General features: G+C 32.6%; 1 protein-coding gene across 4 annotated transcripts in view; it reads right to left on the bottom strand.

Moving 5' to 3' along the window:
* LOC143252591 (uncharacterized) overlaps positions 1–17367 on the bottom strand; it is a 79865-nt gene that overhangs the window by 42595 nt on the left and 19903 nt on the right. The window contains exons 1-2 of one of the 4 annotated variants that reach the window (XM_076504955.1): positions 10684–10950; positions 25–670 (exon numbers count right to left, since the gene is read on the bottom strand). The exons of 2 other annotated variants lie outside the window; for them this stretch is intronic. The gene's annotated coding sequence lies outside the window, so the exon portion shown is untranslated. Of the gene's footprint in view, positions 1–24; positions 671–10683; positions 10951–17367 lie in introns of those variants that run through there. One more of the 4 variants, XM_076504954.1, reaches the window with a different exon arrangement.

The following is a 17367-nucleotide window of genomic DNA, read 5'->3' as shown; positions in this document are numbered from 1 at the left end:
TACTAGAATGAAGAATATTCTTACATTGAATACTTGTAGAGAAAGGAGGGAATGAAACTTCACAGTTGGGATGGCTTCCTATGTTTGTACAAATAATGTGGTCATCTGTGCCTGAATGCCACTTTTACACTCCACATACACATTCACAGCAGCAGTTGACATGTCCTTCTTCAAAACTTGTGATGCTACTGCACTACAATGATCTTTTGACCGTGCATGCTTCACCAAGTCGTCTTTTTTAAGCTTACTGGCAGTTTTCTCACTGGTAGCATAAATATTTGTCTTCTTGTTGTCCCTATATAATTTGCAATGAAATGTATTTTGTTGGAAAACATGTTCCAGCCAAGGAAACTGTGAAAACCAAGTTTCTTTAACAATTCTGTGAAAATCACGGGTATATATTTTTTCACACCGACAGTCTGATCATTGCTGCAAGCTTCAGTTTCTTCAGAGCTGTCTTTTCTTTTGGAAGTGGATTTCCCACCATCAGTTGATGTTGCTTCGACCTTCTTTTGAAAAAAACTTGATATATCTAACTGTTTAGACGTCTTTTTATATGATCTAAGAGTTGTCATGATCTCAATTCAAACACATGTCAAATGAAACTTGGGATTTCCACTTTGATACAGACCATATGTTGGTTTGACGAAAGTCTGGTTTTCTCTGATTACTGTTTGTGTACCACGGGCAGAATCAAACATATAGCATAAGAAATGAAAATAAAAGAAATCATTAGCACAGCTGAGTAATAATTTTTTTTAAATTTAATTTGTTAGTTGTCATATCCCTGAAATCATAAAAAATACATATGTAAAGAAAATATATATTACAGTAAGGGGTAGTTTTTAAAGACGTTTCTTGTTTCTTCAACTCGCTGGGGGGCGCCTCTGGTCATTTGTCATCATTAATGGCGTGAATGGCGATAAAAACCACGAATGTTGTTAAGACCGAAACTTGAGCAGAATAAATAAAGGAAAACCATCCAAGACCGAAAAATTATCTTTCGCCACTGTGGCGAAACCAACACTAGATTTTTCAGCTACAGGCTGTTTCTTTTCGCCAATGGCGATGTGGCTAATGGCTAGCGGAAGCCTAGCAATATAAACTTAAGAGTAAATTATATTTATTGATTCTCCTATAATTTGTTATATTTTTAATTTCTCACAATTAAGAGTTTTTATTCTTAATAATATTTAACAGTTAAAAAATTTAACCTTTGATTTAAAGTTGGAATCGAAAATTGTTTGTTCAAAAACAACGGATGTATTAATAGGTAGATTTATCACCAAACTGTGTGTGTTTTCTTATAGCAAAGCCACAAAGTGCTAACTGCTCAGCCCACCGAGGGGAATCGACCCCCTGATTTTAGCGTTATAAATCCGGAGACATACCGCTGTACTAGCAAGGGGCTGTCACTAAACTAACACTATATTTTGTAAAGTCTGTAAAAATTTCAAATTTTTGCATATTAATACTCGACCACTTATTAGCAGCATATTTATTAAATGATCTTATCAAGACTTTATAAACTGTTATTATTGCATTTAAAAGTTAAATGTATGCCAGTCTGTTTTCACAAGAGAATTAACATGTTATTGCCAATTTAATTTTCTGCCAAAATTTATGCCCAGATACTCCATTTGTTCAACTGGTGTAATATTTACATTATGTAATTCAACTTGAGCATCTTTAATGAATTCAATATTTTGTTTCGATATATTATTTCTCATATAAAAAATAATAAAGTTAGTTTTATCAGAATTAACTATTATTCTCCTTAACTTACACCACAATTTTATGTCGATTAACACCAACTGAATATTTCTTATAATAACTAGCACAAAATGATGTTTAATTTAATATGTTATCCACATACTGTGCAAAATTAATAATTCCTTTATCTACAGCTGGACAGAGTATATCATTAGTATAAAAATAGAATAACAAGGGATTTAATACAGTTTCTTGTGTAACTCTTACTTCAAAGTTAGATCATGCATTAGCTTATAAATTAATCCATTGTGCCATATCTTCTCAATAGCCTTTTCTATGTCTAATTATGAAAACACTAGGGAACAATTTTCTTAAACACTTCAATTACCAACTCAGTAGGACTTATCAAATAGTCAGAAGTTTGAGGTTTTTCTTAGAATAAACTGGCGTGTATTTGGTTTAGTAGTCTATTGTTTAAAATTTTCTCAATTATTTTAAATAAACAAGTTGTTAAAATACTGGGTCTATAGCTGTATGGAGAACTTCACATTTTGTTACGTTATAAAATCATTATAATTACACCTCATATCCACATTTTTGGAATATAGTAATACATTTATGTATGTTATAATAATATTAATTAATAAATTGGAAATTTTATCATATAACTATCATAATTCTTTAACATTTCATATTCCATACTGCCACATTCAGGAGTTTATTTTTTTAATACATTTTAAAACAGTAATTACTTCATCAGATGTAATAGTTTTATCACTAAAATGCAGATTATTCACTTCATTATTTTGAAATTGATTATTAGTTTTAATGGCCCGGCATGGCCAAGCGCGTCAAGGCGTGTGACTCGTAATCTGAGGGTCGCGGGTTCGCATCCGCGTCGCGCCAAACATGCTCGCCCTCCCAGCCGTGGGGGCGTTATAATATGACGGTCAATCCCACTATTCGTTGGTAAAGAGTAGCCCAAGAGTTGGCGGTGGGTGGTGATGACTAGCTGCCTTCCCTCTAGTCTTACACTGCTAAATTAGGGACGGCTAGTACAGATAGCCCTCGAGTAGCTTTGTGCGAAATTCCAAACGAACAAACAATTAGTTTTAATAGAAAACACAATTTTCAATTTTTTTCTCATTATTGATTCTATTATTCACATATTCATACAACTAACTATTAAAATTTGGATATTGATTATCCTTTCTTATTTCAGCCATTATGTCTTGAAAAGTTTTTTTTTCACTTTTTACATTTCTAGCTTTCCAATTAATATCAAAAGAAATTGATCAGAATTATCATTAAAATAATTTTTAAACTTTTTCCAAAACTCACTAATATACTTTTCTTTATCTAAATCCATACAAAAAATCAAAATAGTTTTACTTTTGGTTTATTAATTTAATTTTTACCATATTTTTATATTTTGTATTTGTTTTTTAACGTGTAAAATGTTTTAAAATATGAATTATGATTTCTAACCATAATTCGTCTAATACTTCTTTTTTTTTCTTTAACTACCAATTCAGTCTGTAAATTTCAATTTATATTTTTTAGGATAATATTTTGATATATTAAGATTAGCTGTTTTCTTTAAACCATTACAAATAACATCACTATATTCTTCTAGCTGGTCTACATTTTGGCCCGGCATGGCCAAGCGCGTTAAGGCGTGCGACTCGTAATCTGAGAGTCGCGGGTTCGCATCCCCGTCGCGCCAAACATGCTCGCCCTTTCAGCCGTGGGAGCGTTATAATGTGACGGTCAATCCCACTATTCGTTGGTAAAAGAGTAGCCCAAGAGTTGGCGGTGGGTGGTGATGACTAGCGGCCTTCCCTCTAGTCTTACACTGCTAAATTAGGGACGGCTAGCACAGATAGCCCTCGAGCAGCTTTGTGCGAAATTCAAAAACAAACAAAATGGTCCAGATTTTCTACTGATTCAAAATAATATTTATCTAGATTACTTTTACGTACTTCATTAAATTTCTACCAAACGTTTTTTTCTGAAGTTACGTCTAACATCTACTTTACAATTACTTCTCAAAATTTATAGCTTCCACAATAAAAATACTTACAGGTAAATGATCACAGTATCAAAGCTGCCAGTACGAATATAAAATTTAGCAGTCATTAAAACATCTAATACATCTGATTTGCTAGTTACATTATTTGTATGAGTAAACTGATTATCAGTTATAATGATTATATATACTAATGATATTTAACATATAATTTCCATTTTATTCGTTTCTTTGCAGTCAAAAGCTACTGTTAAAATCGCCCTTGATCAGTATATTTCCGCTGTATTTAATTAAATTACCAGGAATATCATATTTAGGAATTTTTTGGCGATACAATTGTAACTTTAATACTATTAAGCCATACATCTATTAGTATAATTTCATTGCAATTAGGATTAATAGATGACACTAATTCTGATTTAATCTCTTTATTAACTAAAATTGCCAACCCTTAATGTATGTTTGTTCATATTTCTTTCACTTCGATAGAGTTTATAATCTTTTGGATTAAAAATGTTAATTGTTAAATTTGTTTCAAAAATACCTATTATAAGAATATTATTATTATTGTTGTTTTTGAGTATTAACAGTTAAAACTTCATACTTTTTAACAGTTAAGTGTCATCGACTTTTGATCTATACTCTTGCTTAAAATTTAAAGCTGATACTACCTTTTGATAGACTAGTTTTAGATCCAACTTTAAATTAGTATAGTTATTAGTTGATTCATAAACATGTTTAACCATACAACTCCAACGTTTCTTCAGATATTTCAACTTTAATTATAGCCGAGACGTTAATAAAGACATTCTATACGTTAAATCGACTCTCATGTCTTTCAAAACTTCTTCAATCTTACATTTTGGTAAATTTGTACTTGATTCTTTAAGAACTTTGGAATAAGATTTTCTTGCTACTTTTTGCTGTGTTAAAGGCCTCGATTTCTTCTTTACATACTTTACACATTTTTGAACTCTTATATTGCTCTTCGTCACAATTTGCACATTTAGTTTGTTCCCGAAACAGCAAAAGTTTTGCTTTATGGTCTCCTGCAAATTTAACACAATTTTTGCAGGTGCCAGCCATATGACCGTACTTTTAACGTCTATAACCCGGAACACAATCTTCTATATATCTCAATTTTAAAATATAAATATTCAACCTAAAACCCTTATTCTATTAATTCTTTGCATCATCTTCATTTGAAAAAAAAAATTGTAGTTGTAGAAGGTTCGTTTGTCCTATGACTTATAATTCTCTCTACGTTATTAGTTGTAGTTGTAGAAGGTTCGTTTGTCCTACGACTTATAATTCTCTCTACGTTATTAGTTGTAGTTGTAGAAGGTTCGTTTGTCCTACGACTTATAATTCTCTCTACGTTATTAGTTTCGACTGCTTGTTTCTCTGGGCCTGGAAATGACACGTGGTAGGGCGCTCGACGCGTAAGATCTAATCCCTTTTTCATCAAATATACTGGCTTTTTCAGCTATGCCGGCGTTATTATATAATGGTCAATCTCATTATTCGTTGGTGAAAGAGTAGCCCAAGAGTTGGCAATAGGTGGTGATGACTAGCTGCCTTCCCTCCAGTCTTTCACTTGCAGATAGTCCTCGTGTAGTTTTTCACGAAATTACAAACAAATCAAAAACCTTGTTTGTTTAATTCCATTACAATATCTTCCGGGTTGATAAAACGGTTAACTCCTTTAAGTACGACAGCTTTCTAATTCTGTAGATCATATGGTGACCGAACTATAAATTTTATATTAAACATTTCACTTGACCAACTTTACAACAATTTTCCACACAAAAAAGTGTTCTGTCTTCATAAAGTCATTTATATTTCTCAGTCTTTTGACATTGGAAATATTCCTAGCAAACGTGAATGTCATTATAAACACTTGGCACATTTTCCCACAATAATCGGGTGTAAAAGTTTTCTGTTCTTAGTATTTTCTTCATTTTTATTTTTAACTTGCCTGAAATTCTTGACTGGCATCCTTTAAAGTTCAGGTTTCAGGTGTGTGTTGTTTTTCCAAATACTTACCATCCATCTTCTTCTGAATTATTATCAGAATCTACATCTGTAACTGTCACAACCGTTTCTTGATTCGTTGTATTTTATTTTTCAACGTTTCGTCTTCTTTTAGATATACTTGTATATGTGTTTTCGACTTGTTTCGCTTGCTATTCTACGTATGTATTAATCAATCTTTTAGGCTTTGTAATGTCAACAAGTTCAGTTCACTTATGCTAAAGTTAATTTACATAATTGAAAATAAATTCAGTTTCAATATTTAATATCCTATACTATTTTCCAGAAACTTAACCTAATTAAATAACTTAAAATGAACTATAAAATTACTGAAATAACTTAAAAACTGTAAAATCAGGAGCTAAGAATAATACGTATTATCTCTGCATGATTCAGTGAGATAAAAAATATTTAGGTCTTTCCGAGATCCACGTGTGAACAGTTCTCGCTGTGGATTGCGTGCAAAGCGTATGCAAATCCATCATGACAACCTGTAATATCAACATATATCAACTGCCATTATCATTGGGTGTTGATTGCCGCAGAGAAACTTCCTTAAGTCATCACAAATATATACCATAAAACCATCTCTCTGTCAGTTCAACCATCCATGGATTTTACCACGCCTCAAAAGTTAACAAATCAAGTTGGTTTCAAGAACCATTCCCCCAAAAGATCTCACGTGCTACATACGAAATTCACAATATCTACACTAAATGTTCTTTGAAAGAAGTGTAAGTTTTGTTTTTTTACTCAGTTAAAGCAGTATCATACTGCATGTGCTTTAAAAATATCGTACCAAATATATTTCACATCGTTTAATTTTCCGCCTAATACACATTTAAAGTATTCCCTAAGAAATAAAAATATATCTCTTCTTCAGTATTGAATAGCGTACTATATCGTTTAAATATTTATGGACTAGAAATTAGAAAAAAAAATGAATTTTTGCTTGTTTGTTTTTTTCTATGAAACTTCCAACAAACACACCAAAAGTAAACATATATAGTTTGACAAAACTTCTCGGTTATTGTGACATGATAGACAGAAAGTAAACTTTCTTCGTTCAGGCTATTAGGTTGAATGAAATGGTATCGATTCTTAGATCTCTTAGCAACAGTAAAAATATATAAAAGTTAAGATATATGAAGTGTGTCCCCCATTAATGCTTCACTTTTATTATCTCTTTACGCAATATTTCACTTCGTAACTTGTTTCTTTATTTTGAAAATTGTGCATACAAGCAAAAAAAAAACTGGTTTGGTAACGGTTCTGATATCGAAAAGGTTCTGGAATATTTCTTGCGAAACAACAAATGAGTTCAGAGCCAAGTCTCCTCTTGAACTTACTTGAAAACACAAACACACTTCAGCACAAAGTATTATTATGTTTTGTAGTACACTGGAGTATTTTCAATTTTCTGTTTAATTACCAAGTTTTACGATCATAGTCGATCCATTTTCTGACGACGAGAGAAATACTAGAAAATTGTATTCAACTTTAAACGCACCGAGAAGTCTCAAGATGAAAACACAGTAAAGGCCTACTTGTTCGACTATATACAGGGTGGCTCGTAAGTCCCTACCCATCCATATATCTTATGTATCCAGTGTATCTGTGTGCTGTCCCTCATTCCCGCTGCATAATATTATGCGACGCCATGTTCTGTGAGACATTTTCAAGTGTAAATGGGCTTAAATCGGCCATATTTCTCTGACAAAAAAAAAAAAATTATAACACATGCGTAATTGAATATAACATGATAACATATGGATGTGTAGGGGCTTACGGGCCACCCTGTATACAGACAGACACACACACAAGGCTAATATACACTTTCTGTACATCTAGTTCAAATATGTACAAAATATGTATCTCCTGAAATTGTTAGTATAAAGTTACACAATGGACTCTCAGTACTATGTACACCTTAGAGAATCGAACCCCTGATTTTAGTTTTGGAAATTCATAAATTTACTGCTGACCTACTAACAGATATTCTCGAACTATCAGAATATTAGATAATACAAGTATTCATTATATTATCTTCGATTAACTTTCATTGGATTTCTTTGGCTATACATAAATTATACTATCAGAAACTTATACGACACTTAATCATAACTGCTTTAGAAAGGAAGCTAAATTTATATTCACATAATTTACTATAACTAAATCTACATATGCATAACTAATTGTTAATTATATCTATATTTACCTAATTTATTGTTAAGTAAATGTGCATTTATATAAAGTACTATAACTTGTACTACTATAAATCTACACTTGCATAACTAAATATATCTGCATTCACATAATTTACTGTTAACCAAACCTGCAGTTACTTAATTTACTGTTAACTAAATCTATATTTACACGACTTACTGTTAACTAAATCTACATTTACACGATTTATTGTTAACTAAACTACGTTTACAGGATTTACTGTTAACTAAACTACGTTTACAAGATTTACTGTTAACTAAATCTACGTTTACATAGTGTATCGTTGACTAAATATTGTGATGTAATACTGATCAAATTATCAGAATCAGTTAAGAGTTTTCCTTTCGGTTCCGATAGAATATTAGATAGTACAAGTATTCATTATATTATATTCGATGAACCTTCATTGTATTTCTGTAGTTATACATAAATTACACTAACATAACTGATTTTCTTTTTTGACGCTAAATTTCATGATTTGATTCGAAGTTTGTGTCATTCGTTTCTGTTCAAATTCTCGCAAAATTTTTAGTGTTATTTTCAATTCATAATAAACAGATCCACACGTTTATACACGAGTTATTTGTTCACTCTAGAGCACATCTACATAATGGAGTAAACGCTCTGTGTCTACAGTATAAATCGAGCAACACATTCCATCAATATAAACTTTCAAGGTTACCAATAAACCACTGGGTGATTTATTTTATTTTACATTTATCGTTACCACACACTGTATTTGTAACCCTAAATTCACATAAAAGTGTTAAATATTTGTTACGCACATGTTACACTACGCTCAAGCATACTGTTAACCCGTACGTTGTATCTCAGAACAACTGGTATGAGTATTAACACTTTTATCGAAATAAAGCAGAGAGTAAGTAACGTTTCGACCTTCTTCGGTCATCTTCGGGTTAACAAAAAATCTGTTTTATTTCAGTAAAAGTGTTAATACCCAAACCAGTTGTCTTGAGATACAGTTTTACTTCGAGTGGGTTTCTCGTCATCACAAATAACCCGTACTTTATATAGCACTACAAATTCACACGTTAACCAATATTTCTTGTAATGCTCCACATTTACACGGAGCTATAACTATTTTTATTTGTATTTATCCACATTCACACGTCAAAAGGTGTAAACAACGTTTCTCACTAAGTACAGATTCAAGATTTAGGGACCAAATGGATAGTGTTTCTTAGTTAATTTTTATCGTTTTACGTGTTCTTTTTGTCGTGTCTATTTGATTTATAAGCTCTTGTTGATTTATCAACAATCCCTATGTTTCAATACGTTTAAAAATTCCACATTTCACTTGAGATTAACTACTAATTTTAAAAGAATTGTTCAAGACCGCAAATAAGAGAAGGCGGTAACGGAGGATTACCTTCCAAGTTTTGGGTCACTAGGGGATCCGAAAAAAGCTCATTAAATTGTCTTTTCAGAGTGCATTAAAAGCCTTGCTGTGAAAAAGGCTCGGAGAGTTGCATCTTATAATTAACTAATATTATAAGCCATACGGACATGAATAACCCCGGGCGGGCTCGGTATAGCTCTCGGCAGCCCCGTAATGACCCTTCTAAACAACTGTTAAATTTAGGAAAATAAAAATTACTAGTTAAAATAGGCAGCACTTATAAATATAAATGTGTTTATAAATAATGTTACAATATTAAATATTTGTCTTCTGCCTCTTTATAACCAAACTTTGAAGACAGGTAAAAATATTTACATTACACGTGGGTAAATATTTCAGTTTCTAAATCTCTTGTATTCTCTCTCTCTTTCTATCTGTCTTCGGAAATATTAAATCATAGTTTCATTATATTTATTGTTGTGAGTCTTAAACTATTTATTAAGTCGCATGCATTCAGTAATACTACTTCTATCCGAAGTAGGCTTGACACTTAAATACCATAACAGTGACTGGCTACATGTTACACGTCTGAAAGTCCAGGTAGCATTGTTTAGAATGATATTCTTTGTAATCTGACTTCAAGAGAGAAACGACTAGCACTGATTGAATTTGTTTGTCAGTTTATTGAATTTCCAGTAAAGCTACTCAAGGCCTACCTGCGCTTGCCGTCTCTATTTTAGAAATGATAGATTACAGGGAAGGCAGCTAGGGAAGTGAGCGCCACCTACCCTATTTCCCTGGGCTAGTCTTTACCAACGAATATTGGGATCGATCGTTTCGTTGTAACGCCCTCACTGCTGAAAGGGAGAGCATGTTCATTGGTGGGGCGCCGATTGTATATTACATATCTGACCTCTCGTCATTTAAAATGAATACTATTTGCAAACATTTTCGTGTCTTGTGGTAGTTGTGTACTTGCTTATTTATGGATAAAAAATGCTGCACATTGGCTGTGTATAATGTGCAAACCTCAGGAATAGTATCTTGAATCTTGGCGTTATACCACCGAGGGAGCTTTGCTACTGAAATGACTAGTTACCATTACCTACTGTCTACGAGTCAGAAAAACACATTTCAATTAATTGTTAATAGCATTTAAAGTGTTTTACCTTTATTTCTAACACCGATCACAAGTAGTTCTTTTGTTCATAGAGACCCTAAAAATGTGGTAACTTTCTAACAATCGAGATCATAAAAGTATAACAAAATACAATTAAGTCGTGTTTATATTATTAAAACAAAGACAGAAAACAGAACATACCGATGTTTCCGTTCCTTTAACTGTTCCTTCGTATCCAAAACGACAATACTAGTAAGCCAAAATATAGATAAAAATACATATTTATACTCCACGACTTAAAATTACACGTATTTCAACAGAAACTCCCAAGTTAATCAAACCAGAGATCAGCTAGCTGTAAGCACATCTTAAACTAACTTTATATAACTGTTTACACTCTCCTCTGCAACGAACTTGTCACATTAAAAAAAGGTTATTCTGTTGCTGCTGGCCGAAACAACATTTTCGAGCAAGCGCACACGAACGCGATGATAATTAACCCCTTTTTACGTCATATTTCACACGCGTCTCCTTATTGGTTAAATACAATGCTGTTATTACGAACGGTTAAGTATATGACAGATAAAAAAAAACAATATGAGTATTTTTAATAAGATATTCACCAAACCTTGAAAACTATAAACAGGCAATACGAAAAACAAAATAACATTACCTGTGCTAACTGATTACATGTACAACGTTGGTTCAAATCAGAATCTATTGGCCCACAAATGTATTCTAACAAATGATAGGTTTAGTCAAAAACAGAATTATAAAAAAAAAAAAATAACTTTTTCAGTGTACTTCTTCGAGAACAATTTTTGAAAGAAACTCCCTGATGTGGTTTATGGTTGGTATACTGACTGAATGTACTGATATTTTTGACAGACATATTCATTACATAAAGCTGATTCACAAATGTATCGCTCAATTTAAGGTATCTGATTAGGTGACACATTAAATTTGTGGGTCTCGAAAGGTGTTAGCAGCATTCTAGAGAACAGACTAATCTGTGGCTCAAAACAACATATCTGATTAAGTAATACATTGAGTTTGTGGGCGTAGGAAGTTCATAGCTAGATTATAAAAACAAATTAGTCTGTGGTTAACTTACACAACAATTGTACTTGATTCACAGTTTGATATGATACACTTGATTAGACTATGCTTTCCATTAATAAACATATCTGATTAAACTGTACATCCCTTGAATAAACAGATTTCGTTACACTATACATACATTTAATAAACAGATCTAATTAAGTATGCATCCCTTGAATAAACCAATATCATTAGCTATACTTTCCTTGAATAAAGCGAGGTCATTGCTATACCTTCCTTGAATAAACCGATGTAATTAGCTATACCTTCCTTGAATAAACCGATGTAATCAGTTATACCTTCCTTGGATAAACCGATGTAATTAGCTATACCTTCCTTGAATAAACATATTTAATTAAGATGAGTCTTTTAAACAGATGTCTTCAATTTAAATAACCGTATCTGATTAGTCTACACCTCAAAGAAAGTGATGTGGATGTTTCATAGTTTGGATAAGCATAACTGAATATATTAGGATTTGATTATACAGTCCAAGTCTTTTTGTTTAATATTTAAACAAACATGGCTAATTTACGTACTCATTAACAACATTCAGTTAGTTTATACCGTAACGGGTTTACTGTCATATAGTTATTTTAATATCTGCGTTTATTTCAGTTTGATGCATGGTGATGTATATTGTTCGATGTATATTACGGAAGTGTCGCCTGTCCTCTAAATTTATAGAAGATTCTCGAGAGTGAGAATCAAAAATATATGTATTTACAAAAACACTAGCGCATCTTCGAATATTGTTGAACATTCGAGAACCTCGCCTGAATATAAAAGCTAGCTATCGCAAGAGACAGAGACAGTAATAGAATATTGTTTTGTCGCTACAGTCAGTATAATGCGAACTTCGGAAGCTGCAATCATGATTACCGCTTATTAATCGGAAAACTACAAATATTTGAACAGAAACGTTTATAGATTTCGAACATCACGAACCGTTCAACTTCAGAGAACTAACTTCGGACGTTAGTATTTCTCCGAAGACATCGCGTAACTTCAGCAGAAAAACAAACAAACCCGATATGAAGAAGAGAGCTACCTAGCAAGCATCCACGTCAGGTGAAGTGTATCCGTGTATCAAGATATAAGTAATTTACGCCTCATGGATATGGACAATCGATAAAATATTCAATTCCAGATCAGATAGAAGACTGAATACTTTTTGTGAATTTGTAAAACTGTTTATATATAAAAAGATATTTGTAATAACCATTATTATTTGTATATTAAAATATATTTGTGTTAAGAAAGAAAATAATGTATCAATCTTGTTGGCAAATATACATTTGATACATATTAACACTTAATTAACTTCTAAATTAAAGTTAAAAAATTTGCCTGGTTGAAATTATAATGCATATCGTACATAACACAATAAATCGAGGACTCGTTCCCGAGAAATTTTAAATACCTAACAATATCTTTATTAACCATATCTGCATTAACAAAACCAGTAGAAATGCCGTTCTATAGGCGGCTGTTTGTGTGAGTGATTACCAATTGTGGTATTCATACTTCACTGAAAAAGTGAACATTTTCTGAAGAAAAAAAGAGATTTTTTTTTTCTGGAAAGTACTGCACAGGAAAAGTGAATTGTGTTCTACACAAAAATCATAGCATCAAAATTATTCAATATAAAGAGCTCAAAATTTTAATAAATTGTATTGATATAAATTGTAGTGTTTTTAGATATTGAAAGTGATACCAGTTATTGAAAAATTAAGTTTTTTTAATAACTCCAGTTTCTCGACACTACATTTAAAAAATACACCAATAAAGATATAATTAAACCCTTACGTACAGTCCTAGTAAAAGTGGTATTCTTGCTGTGGGGAAATAACTTTTAATTAAAATTTTAATTATGTTATATTATAAAGAAATGGTTCTTGCCGATATTATAGTTATTTTCCTATTGTCTGATTCTTGAATACCCAAAGTACGGGCCCGGCATGGCCAGGTGATCAAGACATTCGACTCGTAATCCGAGGGTCGCGGGTTCTAATCCTCGTCGCACCAAACATGCTCGCCCTTTCAGCCGTGGGGGCGTTATAATATGACGGTCAATCCCACTACTCGTTGGTAAAAAGAGTAGCCCAAGAGTTGGCGGTAGGTGGTGATGACTAGCTGCCTTCCCTCTCGTCTTACACTGCCAAATTAGGGACGGCTAGCGCAGATAGCCATCGTATAGCTTTGCGCAAAATTCAAAACAAATCAAACCAAACTCAAAGTACGAATGCTTTTAATGGATTTTTGTTTGCAGTTTCATTCAGTAGACGGTGCAGGAATTTTGGTCACATACATAGATACTGACATACACGTCCATTATATTAAGATACACCAAGCTAACATCTTTATTAACAATATACATTTAGTTAGTATATATCTACGTTAACCATATTTCCAGCGTTAATCTACACTTTCGCAAATAATTCTAATCAGTCTGCTCTATTAAATATTAAACCTGTTTAGTCTACAGTGCAACTGTTTTTGTGTTTGGTTAGCTTCTTCCTCCATTTAGTTACAGATTCGTTATTGGTTGTAGTTATTCAAACTCTTAAACACATCTGATTCGCACGTTTAGAAACCGTTTAGAAGTCAGGCTTAATTTTAACCTTATGGAATAGTGCAATGTACATTCTAATTAACAGTAATGTTTAGTAAACTCAACTGAACATAAAACACGCTAATATCGTCACAGAAAATTTAAACTACCACATCGGATCACAAAATTTCTCATTATTGTAAAATTATTTTGTTTGCTCTATTCAGATAAAAAACTCCAGTTAGACACACGTTAAGTCAAAGGAAATACACGTGTGTGTGTGTGGTACACGAATCTATTTTATTTTTGTCCTTGTCCTTCATCGTCTTCTTTAGTGTCACTTAAAAACTGGTACCATACCCTAAACCCTGTGTGTGATACACAACGATATTTGTATGAAATCTAGCTGCTTACAATGGCAAAAATGTCAGTTTCCCTAGTCACCAATCGCGTTGACGTTTTCACCATGGCAACGGTTTTCATCGTGAACCTTCTCTTAGCTCTTGTACATTTCAGCACACAACTAAACCTCCAAAGAGACTCCTCAACAATCACGTTCAAACTTCCACCATGGTAATAGTTTTCATCGTGCACTTTTTAAATCTTACATCATCTTTGAGCTAGAATAGGCTAAAAGCTACGACAGTCGAGTATACTTCACCCACGAAAAAAAATTCCCGATCTACATTCATTACCAGAATTTCCAAATTATGAGCTAACTATTCATTTAATTCTACCAAAGACTAGATTAGCGTGAATAACATGTTAAAAGATAAATAAAAAACGGAGAATTTTATAGCCTGTAAATAGAGATCGTAAAAAAAGGTAAAGAAACAAGGCTGGAGGTACTGTAGACATTAGTTACTTAAACTACAAACCCCTATTTAGCTTCGTGCTATTACCCAAAATTACACTAGGTGGAATTGGTAAACTGAATAAATAATGTTTACGGTACCTTCAGTTTTGTTTCCTTACTTTTTTACGATCCTATTTTTGAAGATTTTTAAATTCCCAACTTTTTATTTATCTTATTTGCTGGCTTTTTTATGCTGAACTATGAGCAAAGGATTAATTGATATGATAGCTAACTTTATACATAATAATGATAATCAACAAAGCTAACAGCTAGCCGGTACGATCCGTTATGATTTACTGTAGCTACTGACTATTTGATAACATTAGTTCGAGATGTAAAATGGTAAGTTGCAGCTGGAGATTGCATTGGAGATTTGTTTGACAACATATTAAGCATTTATAGCGTCTGTGTAACTTAATGCTTTTTCACTTAATGTTTGCCAAAGTGTCTAAAGTATTCCAATATATACTACAAATTCTTAAAAACTGCAAGAAAATATTTTTGGTGTTCGTGAAACTAGAAATAAAGCACAATTTGTTATTGCACATATTAATACATACCAGTCCTGTTTCATTTGGACTAGCAGTACAGTAACATCTTGCGATATTAGAACTAATTAGACTGCCATCGAAAAACGTTGTCCGAAACTAAAGTTTTCTTTCATTACCTAGAAACTAAAGGTCGCTTTTTTTTTTACTAATTTTATTGCGTTAAAATCTGAAAATACAAGATCGAAGAATACCAAAATTACACCTACATAAATGCTGTGCGAGGCATCATCTTAACAGGATTTTTATTAATGACATGTGCATAATCATCAAACAAATTAAAACAAACATTTATGTTGTTTCTGTACTTTTCCCAACTCGGCTGTTTGGTGCAGGATTATTTCTATAGGTGTTATAAACCTAACTCGGAGGAGTACATTGGTCGTTGTCCTGAACGATGACGCCCTCTGCTGGGGTTACTCGGACATAGGGGTTAATCTTAACAATATTTAACATTCTGTTTAGCAGTTTCAAAAAAGTATGTTTCCTAACGTAGAAATTGTAACACGTGTTTTTCTTTACAAATCTCAGAGAAATATTTATGGACAATCACTCCTTTTACACTACAAAATCACTAACAATACAACTCTTATAACACACCCACTTGTGCACTAACGAAAACACTAGCAATGCAACTCTATAATGCATCTACTTATGCACTCTTTAGCTACTTACACTTGTATGGAAACAAACTGTATCTAGGATTCAGAGTTGTTAATTTAATAGTTGTAAGGATTTTATATCTAGCTTTATGTGATATACGGTAGCTATGATCGAGTCCCGCTAACTGTAAACTGTCTTTCATTCTCTATAGTCTATCCCATTGTTTTCTGTTCTCGGTTTGTTTTTGTTTTGTCTCGCCGTTTGCTATGTTTGTATCCGCTTTCCTATCTTACGCCCCCTGCTGCTCCCCTCCGCACTTTTCCTTCTACTCTTACCATTGTTTACGCTTTATCTCTACAATTCTACTGTATCCGGTTCCGGATATAGAATTGTTACGCCTGTTCTACAGTAATCAAAACAAGATTAGCGACCTGTTCAGTCCATGAACTGTAGTCATAGTGAGACTGATAAACACACGACAAGTGGAAAACATTGAACATACATATATCGCATACTACTTCATACTACAGATAGATAGTGATAAACTATCCAAACATAATCCTATGTTTTGATGCAGTGTGTACTGAAGGACCAATGTTGTTGTTCGCGAGTCTATTTCAGTCTATCTATTGATGTATCACGTGACTTTTCTCGAATATACAATCACACAACTAAGTAAGATCTCTCTTAACAAGTTGTATAAAGTATTGATATTATCAATCGTGCTTTGACTCAGGCCGCAACATCCAATCAGACAAATAAACGAAACACAATCTGACCTCTGAGCAAAAGATTCGAACTTCCTTTTATTATCTCGACTTTCAAACAAATATCGTAAAGCTTGTCACTTAACTTGTTCATTTCAACAATTTAGCTTGATTTAAAATATGTGTAGAGCACTATGATCATTATGGTTACATTCAACGTTATTCCATATATTAATCTTAAGTGAAAAAAAAGAGAGAGGGAGCCCCAAAGTCAATAAGAAATTATTATGATCCATAATGTGTTTAAATATTATTTATCAGAATGTTCCTCATCTTGGAAACAGAAAAATATTTGTGTTTAGGATCCCCCCAAAAGAAATAACCCAAGAAATACTCAAAACACGTTCATTTCTTTTATTTGTGCTTTCTATCTTACTGAAGAGTCAATGTTTGTATTTGCATTCGACACGTGGAAAAAAACAAAAGTTTTCAGACATGGACTCAAAATAGGGATTT

This window comes from Tachypleus tridentatus, chromosome 6 (genome assembly GCF_004210375.1).
Source record: "Tachypleus tridentatus isolate NWPU-2018 chromosome 6, ASM421037v1, whole genome shotgun sequence".
NCBI lineage: Eukaryota > Metazoa > Arthropoda > Merostomata > Xiphosura > Limulidae > Tachypleus > Tachypleus tridentatus.
Note: the sequence above shows the minus strand (reverse complement) of the source record. Positions and strands in the feature narration are given on the sequence as shown.